We start from the raw sequence: 26647 nt of genomic DNA on the forward strand, positions 1-26647 counted from the left end.
GGAACTAAATGGACCAAAAATTCCATAGGGTTACGGTGAGCAAGTGACTCAAACTTCAGGGAAAGCAACACAGAAAAAAAAATATGTTCCTAAAATACCAAAACACATTTTTTGTAGCTATAATGAAATATAAATTAAAACATCTTCCTTCTTGACTAGTTCCAATATTTTTCTTACCAGGTAAACTCTCTTCTGGCAAGAAGTTTAAACAGTTATTTCATTTAGAACTGCCAGTTTCAGAAATATGATAGTCCTCAAGTAAAACACACTTCAAAAAATATGTCATGCCAGCCCAGTTCTGTTATAGTCTTGGAAGACAGATTTTAAATTACTATTTAACCAAGTACAATTGTACCCTAAGAAACAATTTATGAAAATAACATAAATCAGATGTGATAAAATCAGTAATAAATATTGTGAATGAAAGATTTTTGAAAAGATAAGCTATCTTTAGAGAAGACAGAACAATTTACATTTTCAAACCACAGTACATAACATCTTTTAAATCACCTCCAGGATGCTGAAAAATATAAATATATGCATAACCCCGGTCTTACAGTCAGAATATATCTTTTGATAGCGGCCTACCTTTACACCTATGTGCGAGTGCTTTCATAGAAATCTACTTGCCTTTTTAAAATATATTTTTGCAATATGCTTATCAAGTAAAATAAAACTACAGCATATTCTTAGAGCTATCTTAAATGTAACATATCTCTTATTTTCAAATTCTGACTGCTATCTACAGAAAATGAATTACCTTTCCTGGATAACAATTAAACACACATTATTAAGCCATGAAAATTTCCTAATGAAATAGAAAAGTGAAAATGGCCACCCAGAACATTTCTAGTTTCACCATCAGCACCTTTAATATGATCCCTACATCTGTTTTACTGCTCTAATGTCCTTATCCAGACTTGGTGCCATTCTTAAATGAACATATATTCCTCAACACGTTACTGCATTCCTAACATCTGCCCAAGGCTCACTTCAAAGACTGGTGCCCTGTACTTTCACGATTTGTTGCAGAAAACAAGCTGCTTTTCTGTAGCTTATTTACAATGAAACAAAAACAATCTTTTAAATCTCTCAGGAATGACTGCCACCATAAATTTATCAGGCACTAATGCATCAGTAAAGTATTAAAAGATATAGATCCTAGTAAAATTTTATTTCATCTCCATATTATTGCATATTTATTAACAAGGAAGTGTTCAAAATAATCATCAGAATAAAGTGTGATTGCAAGACAAAATTGAATCATGTATGTTTATTAGCACATGGATTGGTTAGGCAAGGAAAAAAGATACACTTAATTTATTTCAGCTAAAGGCAATTAGTTGTAATAATACAGGACCTGGCCCAGAATAAGCTTTAAAGCTGACTAACTTCTTTCTCCACCAATAGCTAAATTAGCTTTCTTAGTGTCGCTGTTCTCTCTCCTTATCCACATCATTCATCTCTGCTATGTGGTTTCCTCTGTTTATCCAGTTTTTACTTCCTCATAACCTTCTTTTGTACATGACATTAGTGCAGGAACTACCTCAGAGCATCCTTTTGGCTGCTATGCTTACTGCTAACGGACTGTGCTTTCCAGTTCAGACTCCCAGGAGCAAGAATCTGATTGACCTAATTCACCTGTTTACAGCAGAACAAGTCACAGGCTGCTATTGAGCCCATCTATCGACTGTACTCTTCTTACTATCCATTCTCAGTCCTAGTCCACTTAACTATAGCCAAAAGAGAGGATCTTGAGGTATAAAAATGGCCACGAAGGGAGAAGGGACTGAGTGAAATGTATTTTAGCTAGAATAATTAGGTATGTCAGCATATATTAACTGACAAACTTACTGTGCGGTGCCTAGTTGCTCAGTCATGTCCAACTCTTCGCAACCCCATGGACTGTAGCCCACCAGGCCCCTCTGTCCATGGGATTCTCCAGGCAAGAATACTGGAGTGGGTTGCTATCCCCTTCTTCAGGGGATCTTCCAAATCCAGGGACTGAACCCAGGTCTCCCGCATTGCAGCCAGATTCTTTACTATCTGAGCCACCAGGGAAGTGACTTCTTTATTACACCATTTACAAACCCATTTATTTTGAATAACTATTTTAATGAGGCAGTCCACAACAAACCTTGTCTAGGAATGAATACAAGTGACTTTGCAATACCAGTTCAAATCTTGCAAATCTGACTGAGAGGTCAACTTTGAATTTGGATATGTGAGCACTGGGAAAATCTATTGTAATTTTCCCAAACTTACCATCTAAGGAAAGAGAGAGACTATGTCTCCAATGACACTTGCATAATATTTCTACCTGGAATTAAATTAGTGTGTGCATGCCAAGTAGCTTCAGTCATGTCCAACTCTTTGCAAACCCATGGACTGTAGCCCACCAGGCTCCTCTGTCCATGGGCCTCTCCAGGAGTGCTGTCCAAACAGTGATAGAGCAATTGGGGCTAAGAATTCAAAAGACAGCCTCTTTAAATATTTACAGTTGTTTAAGCAGAAGTCCAGGATCTACTGAGTTTAGTGAGCAATTTTAGTATGTCTTCATGTAGTTTTATGCCACTTGTGATCAAACTATCATATTTTCATATACTATTTCAAATGTAATCCACCTGACAAAAATAATAGGTGCACACAGTATTCTAATTAATGTATTTCACTTTTGCAACATAACCTATAGGGTTTCCACATTTTAGCTGAATACTGAAATTGAATCCTCATCAATAATAAACACACCTAACATTTATATAATGTTAAATTGAAATATTTTCAAACAGATTACATCAAGTATTGTATATCATAGCACTTATTCTAGAAAAAATGAAACCTGGACACAAAAGATTTAAAAAACAGCTTGAAAAGCCAGAGCCAGGACACAAATCAATTACCACTGGGAACTATTACCACAGTGTGTTGTGATCCACACAGTCAAAGACTTTGACATAGTCAATACAACATCTGGAACTCTGTTGCTTTTTTGATGATCCAGTGGATGTTGGCAGATTGATCTCTGGTTCCTCTGCCTTTTCTAAATCCATCTTGAACATCTGGAAGTTCATGGTTCACATATTGCTGAAGGCTGGCTTGGAGAATTTTTAGCATCACTTTACTAGCGTGTGAGATGAGTGCAATTGTGCGGTAGTTTGAGCATTTTTTGGCATTGCCTTTCTTTGGGATTGGAATGAAAACTGACCTTTTCCAGTCCTGTGGCCACTACTGAGTTTTCCAAATTTGCTGCCATATTGAGTGCAGCACTTTCACAGCATCATCTTTTAGGATTTGAAATAGCTCCACTGGAATTCCATCAACTCTACTAGCTTGTGTGTAGTGATGCTTCCTAAGGCCCACTTGACTTCACATTCCAGGATGTCTAGTTCTAGGTGAGTGATCACATCATTGTGGTTATCTGGGTCACGAAGATCATTTTTGTACAGTTCTTCTGTGTATTCTTGTCACCTCTTCTTAACATCTTCTGCTTCTGTTAGATCCATTCCATTTCTGTCCTTTATTGTGCCTATCTTTGCATGAAATGTTCACTTGGTTTCTCTAATTTTCTTGAAGAGATCTCTAGTCTTTCCCAGTCTATTGCTTTCCTCTATTTTTTTGCACTGATCACTGAGGAAAGCTTTCTTACCTCTCCTTGCTATTCTTCGGAATTCTGCATTCAAATGGGTATTTCTTTCTTTTCTCCTTTGCCTTTAGCTTGTCTTCCTTTCTCAGCTATTTGTAAGGCCTCCTCAGACAACCTTTTTGTCTTTTTACATTTCTTTTTCTTGGGGATGGTCTTGACCCCTGCCTCTTGTACAATGTCATGAACCTCTGTCCATTGTTTTTCAGGTACTCTATTACATCTAATCCCTTGAATCTATTTGTCACTTCCACTGTATAATTGTAAGGGATTTGATTTAGGTCATACCTGAATCGTCTAGTGGTTTTTCTTACTTTCTTCAATTTCAGTCTAAATTTGGAATAAGGAGTTCATGATCTGAGCTACAGTCAGCTCCTCTTCTTCTATACAGTCAGTTTTTGCTGACTGTATAGAGCTTCTCCATCTTTGGCTGCAAAGAATATAATCAATCTGATTTCAGTGTTTACCATCTGGTTATGTCCATGTGTAGTCTTCTCTTGTGTTGTTGGAAGAGGGTGTTTGCTATGACCAGTGTGTTCCCTTAGCAAAACTCAGTTGGCCTTTGTCCTGCTTCATTTTGTACTCCAAGGCTAAATTTGCCTCCTACTCTGGGTGTTTCTCAACTTCTTACTTTTGCATTCCAGTCCCCTATGATGAAAAGGATACCTTTTTTGGGTGTTAGTTCTAGAAGTTCTTGTAGATCTTCATAGAACAGTTCAACTTCAGCTTCTTCAGTGTTACTGGTTGGTGCATAGACTTGGATTACTGTGATATTGAATGATTTGCCTTGTAAACGAACATATGTCATTGTCATTTTTGAGATTGCCTTCCAGTACTGCATTTTAGACTGTTTTGTTTACTATGATGGCTATTCTATTTCTTCTAAGGGATTCTTGCCCGCAGTAGTAGATATAATGGTAAGAGTTAAATTCACTCATTCCAGTCCCTTTTAGTTAACTGATTCTTAAAATGTTGATGTTCACTCTTGCCTAGAAATGGGAATATCAGACCACCTGACCTGCCTCCTGAGAAATCTGTATGTAGATCAAGAGCAACAGTTAGAACTGGACATGGAACAACATAATGGTTCCAAATTGGGAAAGAAGTACATCAACGCTCTATATTGTCACCCTGCTTATTTAACTTATATGCAGAGTACATCATGTGAAATGCCGGGCTGGATGAAGCATAAGCTGGAATCAAGATTGCTGGGAGAAAATTAATAACCTCAGATACACAGATGACACCACCCTTACGGCAGAAAGCAAAGAAGAACTAAATAGTTTCTTGATGAAAGTGAAAGAGAAGAGTTGAAAAAGTTGGCTTAAAATTCAACATTTAGAAAACTAACAGCGTGGCATCTGGTCCCATCACTTATGGCAAAGAGATGGGGCAACAGTGGAAACAGTGAGATACTTTATTTTTGAGGAGCTCCCCAATCACTATGGATGGTGACTGCAGCCATGAAATTAAAAGATGCTTGCTCCTTGGAAGAAAAGCTATGACCAACCTAGAGAGCATATTAAGAAGCAGAGACATTACTTTGCAGACAAAGTTACATCTAGTAAAAGCTATAGTTTTTCTTGTAGTCATGTATGAATGTTAGAGTTGGACTATAAAGAAAGCTGTGCACCAAAGAACTGATGCTTTTAAACTGTGGTATTGGAGAAGACTTGAGAGTCCCTTGGACTGCAAGGAGATCAAATCAGTCAATCCTAGAGGAAATCACTCCTGAATATTCATTGGAAGGACTGATCCTGAAGCTAAAACTCCAATACTTTGGCCACCTGATGCGAAGAACTGACTCATTGGAAAAGACCCTGATGCTAGGAAAGATTGAAGGTGGGAGGAGAAGGGGTCGACAGAGCATGAGATGGTTGGATGGCACCACCAACTCAATGGACATGAGGTTGAGTAAGCTCCAGGAATTGGTGATGGACAGGGAAGCCTGGCATGCTGCCGTCCATGGGGGTCACAGAGAGTCTGACATGACTGAGCAACTGAACTGAACTGAACTATTACCACAGTACTCCTCCACTAGAGAGGCCTGCTTGAATCAGTGGAGGAAGCAAAAAAGAAGAGGCAAAGAACATAAAGTGTGAAATCCAAAGCATCTGAGACTGAGATCATGAAGATAAAATGCAGACCCAGGAAAGAAAAGGGTTACTAAAGTGACTGATTTGACAGGAAGTGATCTTAGTTTCTTTTGAGTTTTTTTCTCTTTATTTGGACATATGACCAAATTCATTTTTACTTTATATACAAACTTGGAAAACTTGGGACTAGGTTCTTAAACAATTTGTGGAAAGAATTCTGAGGTCATGTTTCAGCCTAATGAGAAAGCATGCCATGTTGGATTAGGTATGTCTGCCATGCGTGCAGGAGTTGAGAATGGAAGCATGGTTGCTGCATAATTGCCAGCCCTGGTTTAGACCTTCCATTGTCTGGTTGGTATATATACATGGCTCTCCTGGCATGAAGTCCTGCTGGTGTGTAGGACTAGAAGCGATAAGGATCCAAAGAGACCAATTCACAAATCGTTAGTAAATGTCATTAGTAAATGTTTGGAGATGTATGCAAGTAGTAAAGTAGCCCATCCATTCTAAAACTTGGTCAGAGGATCATTGTGAAAACAGTTATTGAGAGTAAGATGAAGTTAAATCTTAGAGTCAACTCCGTAGCCCCTGTTTCTATCATGGAAAATTTCCATGAAAACAAGTCATCATTTCTTTGAGAAATCAATTCCCAGTAAATCCTATCCTTTCTCTATCTTTCCTGAGGATCTACTCTGATAGAAGATCTAGATGGGAAGGTAAGAGAAACTAGCAAATCAGAAATGCATCCAGATGTTTCAAAGTGGTATAATTTTAATATACACTTTTGGTCTTCTCAAACACGCTTCTCTGACTCTTCAAAAGGAACATCCTAGAAAAGAAAAGCCTGAAGGGATTGAACCTTCATCACCAGTCCATTGCTCACCCGAACAAGAGACTGGGATATGATGGATAATTTCGCAGTTTTATCTGTGGATTCCTAGAATGTACAGGTAGCATAATCACTTCCCTTGCTGTTCACTCTCAACTCTCAATTTTTGATTCCCTCCCCAACAGCTCGAGTCTTCAGTAAAATAGAAAGTAGTTCCTCTGCACAAAATCTAGAGACATTCTTGTTCAAACTTTAGAATTCTGTCAGCGCTGACTTATCTAATAATTTTTAATAAGCCATAGTATCATAATTTCACCAAAGTATAATTTATACATTTTACCAAAACAGCAAACATTTAATAAGATCTCATAATATTAAGGCAATAAGGTTTTTAAGAAATATTATTCACATTCACCAGTTTGCTATTTAATCATAAATGATTAAAATTAAAATGTGCTTGTCAAAATAGGAGATAAATTAGAGTTACAAATTAAGTTATAAATTAGAGTGACAAAGTTTATTAGGGTATAACATTTTATTCGTTAGGGTGTAACATTTTTATAACTAGCTAGAATTTTATGGATATGGCTCTGAAATCAGATTCTATAACGTGAAATGTTTTATTGCCCTCTACAGAATTCACTGGGCTTCCCAGGTGACACAGTGGTAAGGAATCTACCTGCCAATGCAGGAGATGCAGGAGTTGCAGGTTTGAGCCCCTGTAGTAGAAAATGACAACCCATTCCAGTTTTCTTGCCTGAGAAATTTCAGGTACAGAGGAACTGGCAAGCAACAGTCCATGGGGTCACCAAGGGTCAGATATGATGAGCGACAGAGCACACACACACAGAATTAATTATTACCTATAATTTAAAAAAATATGAAAATCACAAATTTATACACAGATCTTTTATATGGATAAAATTTCTGGAAGGAAAGGTTCCACACTGCAAGTAGTCATCCATATTGGAATTTTTATAAGAATGCACTCATTTCATTATCATCAGAAATAATAATCTGAGGGAAGAAAAAAGAATTTTGAATACCTGTATATTTTGAAATATATTGCAAGTAATCTCATTTCTCCATAGCTTTATTCTATAAAAATAAAGTATTCTAACAATAATACTTTCTTATGAAATTTCTGCATATAAACTGTAATTTTAAGATATATTCCTACCTAATATGCACAACAGTCACATAATCCTCAGAAAGAATTTACATATGAATGCAATTTGGCTTTTGCTCTTCCAAGTACCAAAATGATTACACACACACACAGTGTATATACATATATATATTCTTAACATGACTAATATGTGTAGAAGGACACAAAGTTAGAATAACATATATTTTCAAATGAATCTAACCTAATGCGCTACTTTAGAGAAATTTAATTTATCCAGTGTCTTACTGCTTATGGCAATCTTTATGATTTTTAATCTAATACTCTTTTAGACAGAGCAAATTGTTATGATTCAAAGCATTCAGATAGTAATTTCTGGCCAGCAGAACAACAATATGCCTACTATCATAACTACTCAAATACCATTTAGAGATCCATTACATTAATGATGTGCTATCCATAACATATTAAACTGACAAATTATGTTATGATTCAGAATATTTAATCTGTGATGAAGGACATCAAAGAAAGATAGAGAGCAAATATCTAGCACATGAAATCTTGAGTCATAAAATAGAGGGGAAGCTTTTTAGGCAAAAAGGAGACTTCAGGGATAAGTCAAGGCATGCTATCTTTGTTTGGAATTAGGATAATGAAAACAAATTTTATCTACCTCCTGGCATGCTGTGATTCGTGGGGTCGCAAAGAGTCAGACACAACTGAGCGACTGATCTGATCTGATCTGAAGGTTGGTTCAGGTTGAAAGTGAAAGTCGTTCAGTCCTGTCCTACTCTTTGTTACTCTACGCCAAAAAATTGAAATGGGTAGCCTTTCCCTTCTGCAGGAGAGCTTCCCAACCCTGGGATCAAACCCAGGTCTCCCACATTGCAGGCAGACTCTTTACCAGCTGAGCCACAAGGGAAGCCCAAGAATACTGGTTCAGATTTGCCATAAGTAATTCCATGACAGAAGTGTTTATTTCTCTGATTCATTTTAATATGAATATAAATAGTTCAAAGGATAAATTCAGATAATGAAATTGGGAGAAATGAAGCTCTTCTTAAGGATCCCTTCAGTAACAAATTCAAAACTGACAAAATCCAAAGTCAAAGAATAATCATGATTGTCCCTCAGCAAACATTTTGCAATATTCCAGAAGTTACTTATAAATGTATGCCGGGAGCCGGCGAGAGACATTCCACTCGTGACAAAGTCATGAGGAAGGAGGCTCGGCATACGCAAAGGCGGGATTGAGCCTCAGGAGTCCCCCTGGATATTTTCGAGCATCTACCCCAAAAAATCCAGAGTCTGGCTACTTGATTGCTTTGTACTCTTACCTCTGACTTTACTGAGGGCTGTCCCCCACCACCATCTCGCTCTCTCTGTCAAAGAGTTAACTTACAGCTCCAATTAATAAAGTTCCTGGGCAACTAGGAGTGTTTAAATCCAAACCCCTCAGATGGCTCTCTAACTCGCCTGACAAGTTTACCCAGACTGCTACAGCTATGCATACGATTGTTTAGTCTCCCAGACTTGAGAGGCATGGGAAGCTTAAGATATTCAAATAGCTTAGAGCCTCTCAGAGAGTTAGAAACTGTCAGAATAAAACTAGTAAAAGATTTCATTGATGAGCCAATGCTTGTTGCCAAGTTTTCACATCCCCTGAATTGTATCCCTGAATGTGTATTAATTAATATAGTTGGTATGTAGAAAAAAAGGTAGTGGCCTTGGTGTTAGTAACTTTAGACCCTTAAGGTAATAAATTATTTCCTTTGTTGTACACCCATTACACATCCGCCCTATAGGAATGTAATTTTATCTAATACCTTCGGAAGATGGCACCAAACCTTAAAATAATTACTCTTAGAGAAAATAAGTCTTTGTTGATAAGTCTTTGTCAAGAGTCGTAAAATGTTAATAGGCCTTCTGGCCAGAAGATGATGTAAATCACCTAAACCATTTGTATACGATAAACTTGCAGGAAAGAAACCCTGGTTTTTGATAAGGATCAAAGACTGCTGACTTTGCATCCCCTATTATCCTCTATGTGTAACTTAGGGTATATAAGCCCCTGTTGAAAATAAAGCTACGGGCCTTGCTCACCAAAGCTTGGTCTCCCCATGTCATTCTTCCCCTCAATTTCCAGCTGAGTCTCCATCTGGAGCGTGGATATCCTCTGCGACCATTTATTCACCTGGGCTTCTAAGACCCACTTGAGAAGGTGTCTAAGATGGGGCACCTTCCGCTATTCGAGAGGGCGCCTGCGGCCTCCGGGGTCAGAGCTAACCTGGTGTCACGGGTTATATTGATTTTCCATGTAAACCAAGCTACTCAGCTTCTTTTCTCCACTGAATTTTCCTACTGAGCTATCCTCATTCTATTACTGTTTATATCTTTGATAAATAAATAGGTTGCCAAAGCCATCTCTCCTTCGAATACCCTGGATCAGCCGGGGCTGGACCTCGACATATGTACATTTAAATTCCTTTACCATTTCAGGTTGGATATAATAAAAATTTGATTTGTCATTATGCCTGATTAAATAGTTCAAGAAAATATTTTGTGATAATCTACTTTCTAATTCAGTTTCAATTTCAAACATGTTCTTCTTTCCATCCTCAAAAATATTATTCCAAATGCTTTTTACAAAGTGCAAAGTACAAGCTCCATCTTCATTAAAACAAAGAAAGGAATGCCAAATATATACACAAAATTGGAAAATAAATGAAAAAATAAATAACTGAACATGACCAGAACAGGGATTGAAAATCTAGCTGCCTATAGAAAAGGACATTGACAAAAAGCTAGTCAGTTTACTTATAGAAAACTAGAAAGACTCAGGGATCTGAGCCATGGAAGGCCTGAGTGAAAAATGGGGCAGGAAACATTAGGATTGTTTGAAAGCCTGTAGAGAGAAAACTAGATTTCTTCTCTCTTCCATCCATAGAAAATATGGTATTTATTCCCTTGCTAGCAATTCAAAATGTTCCTTGAGGATCAGCAGCATAAACATCATTCAGAAGCTTATCAGAAATATAGACTCTCCAGTCCAACTTTAAAGCTCATATATCTGAGCGTGCACTTTAAGATCCTCAGGTTTTTCCTATGCACATTAGGTTGAGAAACACTATTAAGAAATTGAACTACAGGAGTATAGGATTTGGGGATGTCAAGCAGAAGGGGGTAAAGATGAGACAATAAATGAGGATCTCCATATTAAATGGTACAACCCTCAGCTGCCTATCCCTGCCTGGGTCTGGAACACCAGCAGACTAATTTCCTGCATTATCTTCAACTCCCGGTAAAAAATATTGAGAAATCATTTCTAAAGTAATGGAAGCCCTAAAAGTAACATTCTCTGTCAGGGGTCTGCAAATTAGAGCTTTCAGGCCAAATTTAGTTTACTACTTTTTTAATAAATAAAGTTTTCTTGGAACACAACCACACACATTCATTTACTATTGCCTGTGGCTTTATTCACTCACTATAAGGGCAGAGTTGAGTACAGATCTTCCTCAACTTAGACTTCCCAATACCCCCATCATAAACTGAAAATATCTTAAATTGAAAATGCATTTAATACACCTTACCTACCAAATACCAGAACTTATCTTAGCCTACTTTAAATGTACTCAGAATAATCACATTAGCCTGAAATTGGGCAAAATCATCTAATGGAAAGTCTATTCTATAATTAGGTTTTGAATATCTCATGTAATTTATTTAATACTTCACTGAATGTGAAAAATAATGTTTGTATGGGTGCAGAATGGTTGTCAGCATGTTGACTGCTTACTGCCATGATCGTGTGACTAACTGGGACCTGTGACTCTCTACCACTGCCCAGCATCACATAAGAGTATCCTACTGCATATCACAGCTCCAAAAAAGAACAAAATTCAAAATTTGAAGTAAGGTTTCTACTGAATGCATATCACTTTCACACAGTCACAAAGTCAAAAAATCTTTAAGTCAAGCCATTCTAAGTTGGCAACAATCTGCAGTTGTGATGATTACTATAAAGCACACATTAAACCTAAAATATTAATTTGTCCTCTACAGACAAAATTAGTCAATCCCTCATTTCATATACTGACATCTGAAGGTTCAAAGTAAAAAAAAAAAAAAAAAAAAAACATTGATTGATTACTTGATGATCCTAGAGAAAAAGCTGTGATTTATCCACGCCCAACAATGCACATAACTTCCACTGGTGTTTCAGTGACTCATTCTAAAATGAATGGAAAGTCAAGAATACCATACATACAAAAATTTCCACATGGAAATATATACCAGATCAACAGGAAGAAAAGAAAGACACTCAGATGACACAGAGAATGGTGGGAACAGAAGAAATTTTATAGTAAGCTATAAATGATACTATCAGTGAGCTAAAAAATGACTATCCCAACTATTAAAGGAAAAATATTACATGCATCAAAATGAATATTTATAGAGCAAGATAAAGTTCTCAGGTATTAAAGATATGGCAGATGAAGTGTTTTTTTTTTTTTTTTTTTTTAATTCATGAGTGAAGAAAGGTTAGTTGATAAAGTCAAATATATCTCCCAGAATGTGTTAAGAGGAAAAGTGATGGCCAGGAGGAGAGGAATAGCAGGAAGACAGGAAAGGAGGGAGAAGAGAAAGAAAGAGAGAGGGAAAGAGAGAACAAGGGGAAAAGAGGAAAGGGGAGGAGCAGGAAGAAAAGAGGATGAGAGAGAATATAAGAAAAGAATGAAGGAACTATGGGATGACACAGAATCCCCAAAGGGAAATTAAAGAATTTCAAGAAATTCTAATGTTGGAATGTTGTAATCATTTCTCAGTATACACATATATCAAATTTATCCTGTTGTACACCTTACATTTACACAATGATATATGTCAATTATATCTTGATTAAGCTGGGAGGAGGAAGTAGTCCTTTAAAAAAAGAAACAAGGAAGCTAGAAGAAAGTAAATTATTTTAAACAAAAAATGCAAGATTTTCTTAAACAGGAGGAAATGAGTGTCCTTTGAATACTGCCTAGCAAAATGGATGTAAAAAGATCTTATCAAGGTACATCCTTATACGGTTTCAGAACAAGAAAAAGCAGATGATCCTAGAAGGATTAGGTCACACAAAGAGAATGAGAAAAAACATTACAAAGATCAGAAGGCAGTGGAACATGACCTTCTTACTGCTAAGGCCAAATCATTTCTGACCTCAATGTGTGTATCAATGCAAATTATTAGTCAAAGAATAGGTTAGAGAGAAAAGAAAACCCTATCCGACACTAAGGATATTAAAATTTTACCTCTCATAAATTCAATATCATGAATGTACCAGAGAAGATACAGCAAGGAAAAGAAATATAGAAATTAGAGATTCAAGGGGAGAGGAAAAAGGAGTTCCTAAAATAACATTTCAGCAAATCTTAGCAAGCAACTATAGCTGAGGAGAGTGGAATTATGTCAGATTTATGATTAATTTACCAAAGACAAACAAAACTGGAGTAGATACACTAACTGATAAGACTGACTCCTGGAAAATTGTAATAGAAGACATTTTACAGAGCTCTTGGAGAGGACAGAAGAACAGAGATGTCACAGACTTAAGAAAATTAAGCAAATGAAAGCAAAAATAAACAAAAGGAAAAGAAAATTAGGTAATTATCTAAAGCAAGAAAAACATGATTCTTAGCTGAAAAGCCAAATATTGTACAAGAACAGAAATGTAAACAAGGTATACTACTTGGCTTGGTAGTTAATCTTTTTCATATTATCACACTATAGAAGGAGTAACTATCAATTGAACAGAAAATTAATATCACCATACATAGTTAAAGAAGCAGAAAAGGGGGGCATAAGAGACATAAAATCTACAATCACTACAGGAGGAAGTCAACACATAATGTTCAAAAATGACAAAGCAAAGTAACGGAGTATTTAGTGGGTTAGATATATGGAAGTAAATGCATTTCCCTGGTGGCTCAGATGGTAAAGAATCTGCCTGCAATGAAGAAGACCTGAGTTGGATCCCTGGGTCAGGAAGAGACACTCAAGAAGGGAATGGCTACCCACTCTAGTATTCTTGCCTGGAGAATTCCATGAACAGAGAAGCCTGGTGAGCTACAGAGTTGGACACAACAGAGTGACTAATACACACACATGGAGATAAATACCAGAAGTAATTACCAAAATACTGTAAGATAGTGTTGGGAAGGTGGCAGATATGACCATTTTTCATAACATTTAACATTTTTTGACATTTTAAACTATGTGTGCTAAGTCGCCTCAGTAATGTCCGACTCTGTGCAACCCCGTGGATGTAGTCTGCCAGACTCCTCTGTCCATGGGATTCTCCAGGCAAGAATATTGGAGTGGGTTGCCATGCTGTCCTCCAGGGGAATATTCCCTTCCCAGGGGTCAAACCCAGGTCTCCTGTGTCTCGTGCATTGGCAGGTGGGTTCTTTACCACTAGAGCCACCTGGAAAGCCTGCCCTTCAATTATGATTAGGTATTTATTTAATTTAAAATATATTTTTAATATAAAGGTAAATGTAACACCCCTACAGGAAACTCACCTGTTGTTATATGAACAACTTTCCACAACTTATATTTTTTAAAAAGACTGCTCATCTCTTGAGAATTGTGATGACGGATAGAACCCTGGAGGCCTCTGAGAATTTGTGAAAATACAGACTAAAATAAAATTCAGAAAACTCTTTAATATATTCCCTTTCATAAGCTCCTATGATGTAACTAATTCTATCATTTGAGAGTCCCAGATTATCTTTATGCCAACATTTAGATTTTTTTTTTTTTTTTTTGTATTGAAAAGAAGTAGAGACTGATATGTTTAGATACCAATAACTCCCAGGTGTGTTGAAATCCAGTTTCATTTAACATTGCTTCTAGGCCCCTTTAAATCATTTCTGTGACTCAGAATGCCTCAAAATTTGATCTGTGTGTTGTCCAAATGCTGTCGGTAGCCTAGTGAAAGGTTTGATATTTTTATTGCCAAATATGTCTCCAAAAGTTTTAATCCCCTTATCTCTCCATTACCGGTTTGTGAAGCAGGCTAATGCAATATTGGTGTCAGAGTGAGTCAATAAAGTAGCAATTCAAAATACAAGGAAGGAAACTTGTCAGTTGTTGGAGGCTTAGCAGAATATCTTAAACTACTTTTCCAAACTTTTAAGTATAGGGAGACTTAAAACTTGCTGGCTGGCGGGCTGTTAGTTGGGTTTAAAAATAAAAACAACAAAACACTTGTAAACTGGTTTCTTGTAAGGGAATTTATTTACTGTGTCTAATTTGTTGGAGCTTAAATTTTACTTTTAAAGTAATTAAAAAAAAAACAACAACTAGTAATTAAGGGAACTGAGATCTTGGTCCCTGTTCTACCAATTATTCAATATATTCAACAAACTTTTAATGAACACCTCAAAGTCCTGCCCTGAGATATTAAAGATGTATTAAGTGGATGAAGAACAAGATCACTTCCTAAGAAGTAAGATCAAATTATCTACACTACAAGTTTATGTTTTCCACAAAGTTTTAAACCTTGGATTATGAGGTATGTCAGACCTTTTAGAAACTCACTTTCAGGAAAATGACTCATATTTACAGGACGATTATGGCAGAGTATAGACTCTACTTCATCTCAAACCTTGATTTGGACTATTACAGATAACCACAGTGCTCTGAGAAATGCAGTGAAACAAAGAAATTAGTGTTCTTCAGGGTAAGAGCTGACCTTAGCAACCTGTCTTTTATAAAGTAAGGATTTGAAATATTAACTTCTGTTTTGTTATTGCAAGAGGCAAAGGAGTTGATAAGTCAACAAAGTCTACTTTGAAAGACTTTCATGTTAAAAAGAAAGGGTTTTGTTTGCCTAACCAACCTTCATAGGCATCTTCTGTACTAATTCTTTGACTAGTCCCTTCCTCCTAGTCTCTGCATCATTACATACTTCTTAAGACATCTCTCTAAGTATTTCAAGTGGTACTGAGTACTAAAATAGCAACAGAAATAAATAGGCTAAGAAAGCAGAAACTTTAAAATCTATGAGGTAAATTATCTAATATAGCTCTCTTTGTATCTATTTATAAAGACATAGAGAACAAGGACACAAGTCATCCATTAGCTCCCAGATATCCCTGAGACATTTTTATTCGAGTCTGTGACATTTTCCTCAGTTGAGAAGCATTCTGAAAGCTATTAAGGCTTAAAAACTCTGACATTCATAATAAGTAGAGATGGGTGAATTCAGTTTCTTAATTACAGACATTTGAGTTAGGGAAATGAATAACACCACAGTTGTTACTGTTATTTTATTTAAGACAGAAATTACAGGGCACAAAAATTCAGTTCAACTCTTCTGTTATAATCTCTCCCCAATCCAGCTAAGAGCATTACTCTGTTTTGCATCCATTAGAGCAGCCATTAAGTGTTGAATGTTTCTTTTATGTGAAAAGAGTGTGCTTTTCTCTCAAATTTAAATCACTCAGTATCTTTTAAATGTCTCTTGCATATGTATTGAATCCACAATAATTAATAATTAATAATTTAACCCTACCAGGATTTTCATTCCTAATAGTCAAATATTCTTTTTTCTTTTACTTCTTTTCACAGTTAGTTTTCTTGGAGCCCATTTCACATTTTTTTCTGCCCACCAGTCAAAACACAAGCACTCAATGACATAACCATTGCAGGCAAAATGTGAATTTTACTTCTTCTCTCAAGGAAACTTATCTAGTCTCATTTCTCCCCAAATTATTCTAGATTCTGCCCAATTCCAAACAAAACCCCAGAAGGCTTTTATGTAAAAACTGGCAAGGTGATTCTAAATTCATATGGAGATAAAAGGGATCTAGAATAGGCAAAACAATCTGCATAAAGAACAGAATTGAAAGACTAACACTACCTAATTTCAAAATCTAATGTAACGCTACAATATGGTATCAGTGGAAGAGAACAGAGAATCCAGAAATGGACCCATACATGTATATGGATAATTACTTTTTACAAAGGCACAAAGGAAATTCAGTGTAGCATAATGATGGTCTTTTCAAAGAGTTCTTAGATATGTTAGGTAGTTATAGTAGGAACTAGGAGTCCCAGATGGTAGTGGCTAAAAGACAGACGAAGGGAAAAGCCCGCAAAAAGGGAACAAAGGAAAACTCTAAATCCTGGAGTGAGAGCCTCTGGTGAAACAAAAATGCCCCCTTCCTGGCTAGCCTTTATTTGCATAAGGTAGATTAGTGTCGGTGGGGGGGGGGGTGGCGGGGGCGGGGGGGGAGGGGCGGGGGGCGGGGGGGGAGGGGCGGGGGGGGAGGGGCGGGGGGCGGGGGGGGAGGGGCGGGGGGGAGGGGCTGGGAGGGCCGGGTGTGGGGAGGGAGGCACGGGGAGGAGACAAGACATATAAAAAGAGGAAGCCAAATGGATTTGGGCCTCTCCTACACACCTCAGGGATGGACTTTCTTTACCAAGTAAAACTCAGCTGTAACCGAGCTGTAACAATGGTCTGCCATTTCAAATCTTTGTTGTGGTGAGACAGAACTGAGGAAATTACACACTCTTCCCACATATCAAACACGAAAAGCATGTATCTATAAAATTCAAAAATGATAAACTGAGATTACAAAGATAAAAAACTTTTCTCCCACAAAAGATATTGACAAAAGAAGGAAAAGCTATATAGATTGGGGGGAAATACCAATCACATATCTAACAAAGGACTTATATCCAAAATATATAAAGAACTCCTAATACTCAACAGTACAAAAAAAAAAAATCTCCATTTTTTAAATGGGCAAAATATTTGAATAAATACTTCACCAAAGAAGAAATGCAAAAGATGTACACATAATAAGCATGTGAAAAAAGTTCCAAACTTATTAGCCACTAGGGAAATGCAAATTAAAACAATAAGATACTACTATACACACCTATACAATGAGATTTTACAGCACCTCCCAGAGTTGATGATGGACAGGGAGGCCTGGCATGCTGCAGTTCATGGGGTAACAAATAGTCAGACATGACTAAGTGACTGAACTGAACTAAACTGATACACACCTAATAAAAGAAAAAAAAAAAATTAGAGAACTAAGAACTCACACTACTCAGTGGTTGTCAAGATTGTGGACAAACTGGAACTCATATATTTTGCTGGTGGAAATACAAAATAGTACAGGTACTCTCAAAAACAGTTTAAAAGTGTTTTTACTGAGTGAAATATATACTTAGAGGATGCCACATTCCTCTCAAATCTTCAGTCACTCCTTCTCAGTCACCCTCACTTGTATCTGGTTTTTACCTAGACTATATGATTCATGGGGTTGCAAAGAGTCGGACACGACTGAACGACTGATCTGATCTGATCTGATACTGATATCCCTAAAGGCTTAGTTTTTGTCCCTCTTTTCTTCTTATACTCTACTCTCTCCCCAGGCAATCTAATCTACACCTTTGACTTTAATAGACATCAAATCACTGATAATTCCCAACTTTATATCATCATGTTGTACCTCTTCTACAGCTTCAGATCTACAAATCTGAGGACCTCCTGTATATATCACATGTGTCAAAGTTGCCTAAAACTCAACATGTCCCAAACATCCTTTCTCCAAAGCTGGTCTTCTTTGAGGTTTCCTTGTTCACTGAATAGAATAACCATATTCTCAGTTCCTCAAGACTGAACAAGAATCAACACTGGCAAGTGTTTCTCCTTTTCCACTCCTTTCTCTATATCAATCACCAGTCTAATGATGTTTTCTTTAACTATCTATGAATCCCATCTTTTCATCTCAACCATATTGAAGCTACCACCATATTTCCCCAAGACTGCACCTAGAACCATCCAGCTTAGGCCAGTCTCTCTCTCCTGGTCCATTCTCCAAATAGTACATGAGCTAACCATTTAAAATTGCAAATCCAATTTTATCATTTTCCTGCTTTAACCCTTTTTCATTGGCTTTTAAGATAAAATTCTTACACAGCCAAATCCCTCTATAATCTCTATATCTAGCTTCAAGTCACACTATAATTATTCCTTGTATCTTAAGTCAGTTCCTTGAAAGTGCTATACCTTTGCACACACTGTTTCCTGTTCCTAAAATGTATTTTTTTCCCTTCCTTGCCCCTTCCATTTCACAAAACACCTATATTCATTATTCCAATCTCAAATCAAACATAACTTATTTGCAGAAAATTTCACTAATTATTCAGCCTAAATTGGGTTCTCATGATATTGCATACTTCACAATACTTTCCTTCACAACAGCTTCCCAATTTGAAATCATAGATTTATCTGTGGGTATTCTTAATATATTTATTTGTGGGCTTCCCTAGTGGCTCAGAAGGTAAAAGCATCTGCCCGCAATGCGGGAGACCCAGATTCAATCCCCAGGTCAGGAAGATCCCCTGGAGAGGGAAATGGCAACCCACTCCAGTATTCTTGCCTGGAAAATTCCAAGGATTGAGGAGCCTGGTAGGCTATAGTCCATGGGGTCGCAAAGAGTCGGACACGACCGAGTGACTTCACTTTCACTTTCATTCTCAATATATGCCTCCCTCCCTATGCTGTAAGTTCCATTAAATCAATAGCCATAGTTATTTTGTTGAGCACTGTACCTTGAGTACTTTTTCACTGGTACATGAAAGTGTTAGTCGCTCAGTCGTGTCTGACTCTTTGCGACCCCATGGACTGTAGCCTGCCAGGCTCCTTTGCCCATGGGATTCTCCATGGACATGGCAAGGATACTGAAGTAGGTAACCATTCCCTTCTCCAGTAGATCTTCCTGACCCAGAGATTGAACCAGGATCTCCTGCATTACAGGAGGATTTTTTTACCGTCTAAGCCACCAAGGAAGGCTGAATAAATATATAAGGTAGAAATAATTCCTATATTATAGATGTAGAAACTGTAACTTAGAAAGGTAATAAAACTTACTTCTATGTCACACTGCAATAAGAAGGAAGAAGCAGAATTCGAATCCAAGTACACAGAATTCTAAAGTATGTTCACTTATTCAGCTGAGTAAATACAGAAACTCATGATAGGTTTGTCCATCATTTCTCTTTAATTTAAACAGCTTTAATGAACAGTTTCAAATAGCAATTATTATCTCAGTACACTGCCAACTAACTGAATCTACAGCACCCACTCCACTTAGGCAGTAGCAAATTCTAGATGACCAATGAGAATGAGCCTGTCTAGAGCATACATAACTAGTGGATCAAAATGTTCTCAGAAAGTTAAATTTATCCCCCATTTTGTCCAGCAGCTGGCAAAGCTACAATTGGCAACTGTGGAAAGATGGTTTGCCACATGCAGGTGGTAGAAGAGAATTAAATGACAAACACACAAAAATGTGGTTTTCAGCTGTTGCACAGTGCTACTATGTTAGCCAAGAAAGAAGTGGAATTTCTAGTGGTTTGAATTTCCTGAGATTTTATATTCCAGTCAAAAGAGTTCAAATTAAGGGCAAGACTTCCCAAACAACAACATAGCTCATGACTTTTCCTTTTATGTCTCTTCTGTTTCATATCTAGCCTAAGTTAGAATTGAGTTATAATGCTGATTGACTTGGCTGATGTTAACTGCTGACATTAACACTTTTTCTCTATTATTAAATGATTATCTAATACAGTTTAATAACTCTCATTTGAAATTCCCCTCACAAGTTTTGACAAAAGTTTTGTCAGAATTTTGGGAAAAAAAAAAAAAAGTAATGCTGACATGGTATCTATCGCCCATCTGCCAGGAAAATCTAAGTTTCTTATAAATATAGAAAATTATTATGTCTGTAAATAAGGAAAAGTTGATGTTCAATATGATAGGGCTGATAAAAATGTTAGTGGAAATTTTTTGGTTTTCTTTTTCTGTTGCTTTTCATTTCCTATATTTACATTATCAGATTGTGGGTAGTGTTTGCTCAGAAACTCTTGTTAAAAGTCTATTGTTGTCCTTGCTGATTAATTTTACCCTGCATTGCTGAAAAGAGAAAAATTCATTAAAAAATAGAACTGAAAAAGAAGAGGCAATATAAGTCAAATTGTAATTTTAATATATATGATATAATACAATTAATATAAAAGTATAACATCATACCAATGAAATGTATGAAAGATATGAAGGTACAAATTCTCTAGGTAGTGTATTATTACAGGTATCACTTTAACTGTAAAAATTAAGAGAAAACAAACAAAAAACAAGCTTATCCAAATCTATTCCAATCAAGACACAATGACTTAATGAAACTATCCATCTTAAAACACTGCTTTAAAGAGTAACTCCAACTTTCCTTGCTTCCAAGTCTCTCACTCTTCATTATGTCAGAGTATTTTCATGGGGTATTTCCTACCTTAAAATGAATATTTCATTAAAATGATGAAATAACAGTGATTCTTCTGAGATGGTAGCTGTTTGTCCCTGGGCTCTAGCTTCTCTTGCTTTTGAAGGAGATGGAACCTTCTCTAAGTGATATGTACACCCCTTCACCAAGACTCATCCAACCCTAGTAATATCCCTCTCTTGCCACCAAAATCAGGAGTCTAATTCTATGAAATACCCAAGATTATTATATCAGAAGCAACATTTTCCCCTCTCCAACAGCTTTGGACATCTCTGGCACTTAATGTTTTCTCTACAGGATGCCCACCATCAGCTTTTTCCCTCCCTTCTAATAAATTTTATTGTTTCAGTAAACATACAAAGCAGCTACTATGTTCCAGACTCAGAGAAAGAAATGTCTGACAATGAACAAAACAGAGATTGTCCCTCCCCTATCACAGATTAGACAATAAGTACATCAACGTGAGTAAATAAAAGTTTGATCTTAGGGTCTCTCTCTTATTGTTCACAACTCGCATTCATGCTTCCCTGGCAAGTACTTCCTTAAAACAATATTCTGATAACTAGATTTTTTTATTTTCTTTTAAGGAACAATAACTTTTAGGGGCACCCATAGCTGATATTTTTACAACACCTCCTGAAATGCCACAAAATGAAGAAAAACAATAATTCTCTATTAGTACGATTCAGAGAAGATTCCACAATTTCCTCCCTTCCTGGTTATAAAATAATGAAGCTTAGATAGGCTGAGGTGCATCGCTACACTTAAATTTCAGTAATTTTTTTTTGTTTCACCTTTAATATTTAGTTTTATAATAGATGATATAAAGGAGTTAACTAGTAGTTTTGCTCATCACTAAAAAATGGCTAGAAAAGAGTTTTGGGGGCAAGTCATGTAATATTGAGATTCTTATGAGATCATAAGAATCATTTGGGGAACAAAAAACAAGAAAAAAAAAAAAAACAAGACAAAACACATCTGTCCAGGCCCTTCACTGCACTGGTATTTTTTTTAAGTACTCTGAGAATTCTCATGTGCAGTCACAATGAAGTGATTACCTGCAAATGAAACCTAACATTTACCTATGGATTTCTGTACTCTCTCTGCCTGTCCCTTTCTCAACTTTTTATTTACTGCCCAAGCCCAGAGTTTCATGTAGATTTTTTTTTTTATTTACCTTATTTGATCATTTCAATTTTCCCTTTGCAGGATGCTTACAGAGACCCTTTACATTTTGCTTACTGTCAGATAAACTGATTTCTCAGTGGTTCCCATTCTAGTATCCAAACTGCCTAAAAAGTCCTACCTATATCATTCTCACCTTTGTGACAAAGCATTTCTTTGCTGCCTAAACTTACAAAATGTTATTCCAGAGCCTGTTTGACAAGCATTACAGGTTTCATTTTCATGATTTCTAGAAATTTGAAGGAAAATGTTTCCACTGATTCAACACTACTACTCACGGATTTTCCACAGCTCATGATAAATGGCAGCACATCTGCCATCAGGAAAATAACCAGCCATTCTTAGTAGCATCAAACATACAGATAAGGAAGTATTTTTTCTGCAGAAAATCATCATAAAGATTTTTTTCCAAGGAGATATATAAAAGCATATTTACTTATATGTTTTTTGTGCACATAATGAAAGCCTGAAACTCTCATTTATTTTTAGTTAAGTAAATAAAAATCTCTAAGTGTCTACTTTATGCTTCCCTTCTAGCTGTTGGTAAAGAATCTCCTGCAGTGCAGGAGACCCAGGTTCGATTCCTGGGTCAGGAAGATTCCCCTGGAGAAGGACATAGCAACCTGTTACAGTATTCTTTTTTTTTTTTTTTAAGAGACACAATATCTGGAGTTTATTTTCAATTAGAAACACAATCAAGCTTTTATCTAGCCTTTCCTTTGGGAAACAAGACTCAGCCACAGCCATATCAACTGATAAGCAGCATAGAGTTTCTTTTTATAGATATCCCAGTTAATAAAGTAGGAAGGAATGATAAACTACTAACCTTCACAACATCTAATGCAAGAATAAATCTAGGCCTTCACTCTCAAATTGTTTTATCTTTTGATAAAATTACATATACTGTGACTTTTCTGGTGGTCCGGTTAAAACTCCATGCTTCTAATTCTGGGGGTGAGAGTTTGATCCCTGGCCAAGGAACTAAGATCCCACATGCCTGCCACTTGATGTGGCAGAAGGAAAAAAAAAATACACCATTTATACAGAGTCTGCAAAAAAAAAAAAAAAAGATAAAACATTTACCTGATCAAGCCTCTAAATATAGGGGACAAAAACCAGGTTGTGTTTCTATGGTCACACAGTCACTAAAATTCAGATTGGAGAAAATGAGGAGATAAAATAGCCAGTTTCATTAACAAATAACTTAAAATATAAAAAGAATGGAAAAGGAACAGAGAGATAAGGCAGATAACCAATAATAATGAACAACCCTTTCTTGGATACTGATTTGAACAAATAAACTATTTAAGAAAATATAAACTTCAGATAACCAATAACAATGAACAACCCTTTCTTTAATACTGATTTGAACAAATAAACTATTTAAGAAAATATAAACTTTTCATACAAATGAGAAAACTTGAATGTTGGTAAGGTATTTGATATTAAGAAATTAATTTACAGCTTTAGTCATAAAAATGACATTGTGCATGTGAAAAATAGACAGCTAGTGTGAAGTTTTGTATAGCTCAGGAGCTCAGCTCGGTGCTCTGCAGTGACCTATAGAGGTGGGATGTGGGGGTGAGAGGGAGGCTCAAAAGGGAGGGTATATGTGTATACATATAGCTGATTCACTTCATTGTACAACAGAAACAAACACAACATTGCAAAGCAATTATACTCCAATAATAGAATTTAAAAATAAAAAAATTTTAAAGACATTGTATAGCTGTATCTGAAATCAGTCTTTGTCTTTCGAATGTACTGAAGTGTTTACAGATGAAATAATATGATGTCTTGGACTTGCCTCCAACTAATCCAGACTTAGTGGGAGATAGTTGAGGACAGAAGAGCCTGGCCAGCTACAGTCCCTACGGTCGCAAAAGAGTCGGACACAACTTAGCAACTGAACAACAACAGGAACAATCCAGAGTGGAGCAGAGGAAAGTGGAGGAAAAATGAGACATCATTATTTATGACACATGTATAAGGGTCATAATACCCTCTCCACTTCTGTATATGTTTGAAAGTTTCTATAATAAAAAAGTTTTAATCCAAATGAAAGAAAACCATATTGACTGAGGAATTTGTGGGGGCAGGTTATACAACAAATCATTAACATCAGTTACTCAGGGAAACAGGATTACTGATGAGTTCTTTTTTTCCTTTCTTTTCTCCATATTATTAATTTTGTTACAGTGATCATGAACATTGACATGCTAAACATGTGGAAATTTTAAAGAGCACATCTCTAAGAAAAGGAGAAGTGAAAATCTAAAATTGACTTAAAAATTGGAGCTAAATTTGTACAGTGGTTGTATGTATATGAAGTATGTATTTCTTGTGAGGCAACACATATAAGATGTAAATAGTTCCAGTCAATGACTGCAGCTGGTAAAACTGATGATAAGCTCAGTAAAAATTATTCAATGCAGAGTACGTGACTCTGCATTTGGAGTCACGTACATTAAAAATACTCCTAAGCAACTCTTCACAGGTCCTGTTGTTGCTATAGGTTACATCTTCCTTGCCATCGTCAGTTCCTTGTTTCCACGCCTCTTCATTCAGAGATAATTTTTTTCACCACTGAATCCTGAGTTAAAAATTCAGAGCTCTGATCAGAGGTGGAATCAAAGTCAAGTGCTAAGTTACTAAAATCATTTCCATTACAATAGTTAGTCAAATCCTTGTTAGCGAAGAGCTCCCTTTTTGTGATTTGCTGTGTCAAAGATGTATAATTCTGGGAGTTCTGTGATCTCAGCCTTGAGATGTTTTCAGAACTTGTGAGGATAAGTGAGTATGTTGCATTCTCAGGAGAGCTGATATGAGAGATGGATGGGGTTCTTGGAGACACTATCTGAGACTGTGAAGTGAAGGCGCCGTCTTTCTCAGGACTGAAGTAGAGCATGTCGAGCAGAGGGATGTGCTCATCCATCATTTTTTTCAGGATCTCTTCAAAATCTTTCTTGGGGTTAGTCTGTGGGCTGTAAAAACTGCTAGACTGGTGTTTGATCATCGGTTGGATGGGATCAGAAATGTCTTCTCTCTTTTGGATGGCTCACAGTTTTCTACAGATGCTATCCACGGGGTTATGCCGCTTCTCAGCTACCTTCTTTGCAGAGATCATTGTTGACTTTCCTCCAGTGATACAGAGGAAGTGCTTTCACTTCACCAGCATCCAAGAACCATCTTCTGAGAACTCAGAATGGAGAGTGAGGCCTTCAGGACCAGATGATGGGGGTGAAGCTAAAGTCATCGCTCCGATATTCTTGCCTAGAGAATTCAGTGGATAGAGGAGCCTGGCGGGCTACACTCCATGGGATTGCAACAGGGTTGGATGTGACTTAGCAACTACCATCACCAAGTGTCTACTAAAGTGTCATATTATGATAAGTACAGCAGAGGTTATACAAAAAAGAAAGGAGAATATAATAAAAATAAGAAGAAAGGGAATGGGTATGGTGGGGTGGAGCAGACAGGTATGGCATAAGCCCTCTTGGATGAGGTCACCATTAACTCCACCACAGAGCTGCCAGAACTTACACAGGACTAGGAAATAGACTTTTGGAGGGCACAAACAGAACTTGTACACACCAGGACCCAGGAGAAAGGAGCAGTGACCCCAAAAGAGACTGACCCAAACTTGTCCCAGAGTGTCCAAGAGTCTCTAGCAGAGGCGTGGGTCAGCAGCGGCATGATGCAGGGTTGACAGCACTGAGTGTAGCAGTACAGGCATGGACTTTTTGGAGGAGATCACCATTATCTTCATTACCTCCACCATAGTTTCCATTCAGTTCAGTTTCAGTTCAGTCGTTAAGTCCTATCTGACTCTGTGACCCCATGGACTGGAGCATTCCAGGCCTCCCTGTCTATCACCAATACCCAGAGTTTACCCAGACTCATGTCTATTGAGTCTGCTCTGTTGTCCCCTTCTCCTCCCACCTTGAATCTTTCCCAGGATCAGTGTCGCTTCAAATGAGTCAGCTTTTTGCATCAGGGGGCCAAAGTATTGGAGTTTCAGCTTCACCATCAGTCCTTCCAAAGAAATCCCAGGGCTGATCTCCTTCAGAATGGACTGGTTGGATCTCCTTGCAGTCCAAGGGACTCTCAAGAGTCTTCTCCAACACCACAGTTCAGAAGCATCAATTCTTTGGCGCTCAGCTTTCTTTATATTCCAAATCTCACATCCATACATGACTACTAGAAAAACCATAGCCTTAACTAGACAGACTTTGCTGGCAAAGTAATGTCTCTGCTTTTCAATATGGTGTCTAGGTTGGTTATAACTTTCCTTCCAAGGAGTGAGCGTCTTTTAATTTCATGGCTGCAATCACCATCTGCAGTGATTTTGGAGCCCAAAAATTTAAGTCAGCAACTGTTTCCACTGTTTCCCCATCTATTTGCCATGAAGTGATGGGACCTGAT

At 37.0% G+C, this 26647-nt stretch overlaps 1 pseudogene across 1 annotated transcript; it reads right to left on the reverse strand.

The window, feature by feature from the left end:
• Positions 1-20754: 20754 nt before the first annotated feature.
• Positions 20755-26020, reverse strand: LOC147378710 (uncharacterized; annotated as a pseudogene). The gene has a single exon (XR_015149800.1). The product of XR_015149800.1 is annotated as an uncharacterized LOC147378710 (transcript).
• Between the last annotated feature and the right edge of the window lie 627 nt (positions 26021-26647).

This window comes from Bos grunniens, chromosome 2 (assembly GCF_055505025.1).
Source record: "Bos grunniens cultivar Pamir isolate PY7600 chromosome 2, Bosgru_T2T1.0, whole genome shotgun sequence".
Classification (NCBI taxonomy): Eukaryota; Metazoa; Chordata; class Mammalia; order Artiodactyla; family Bovidae; genus Bos; species Bos grunniens.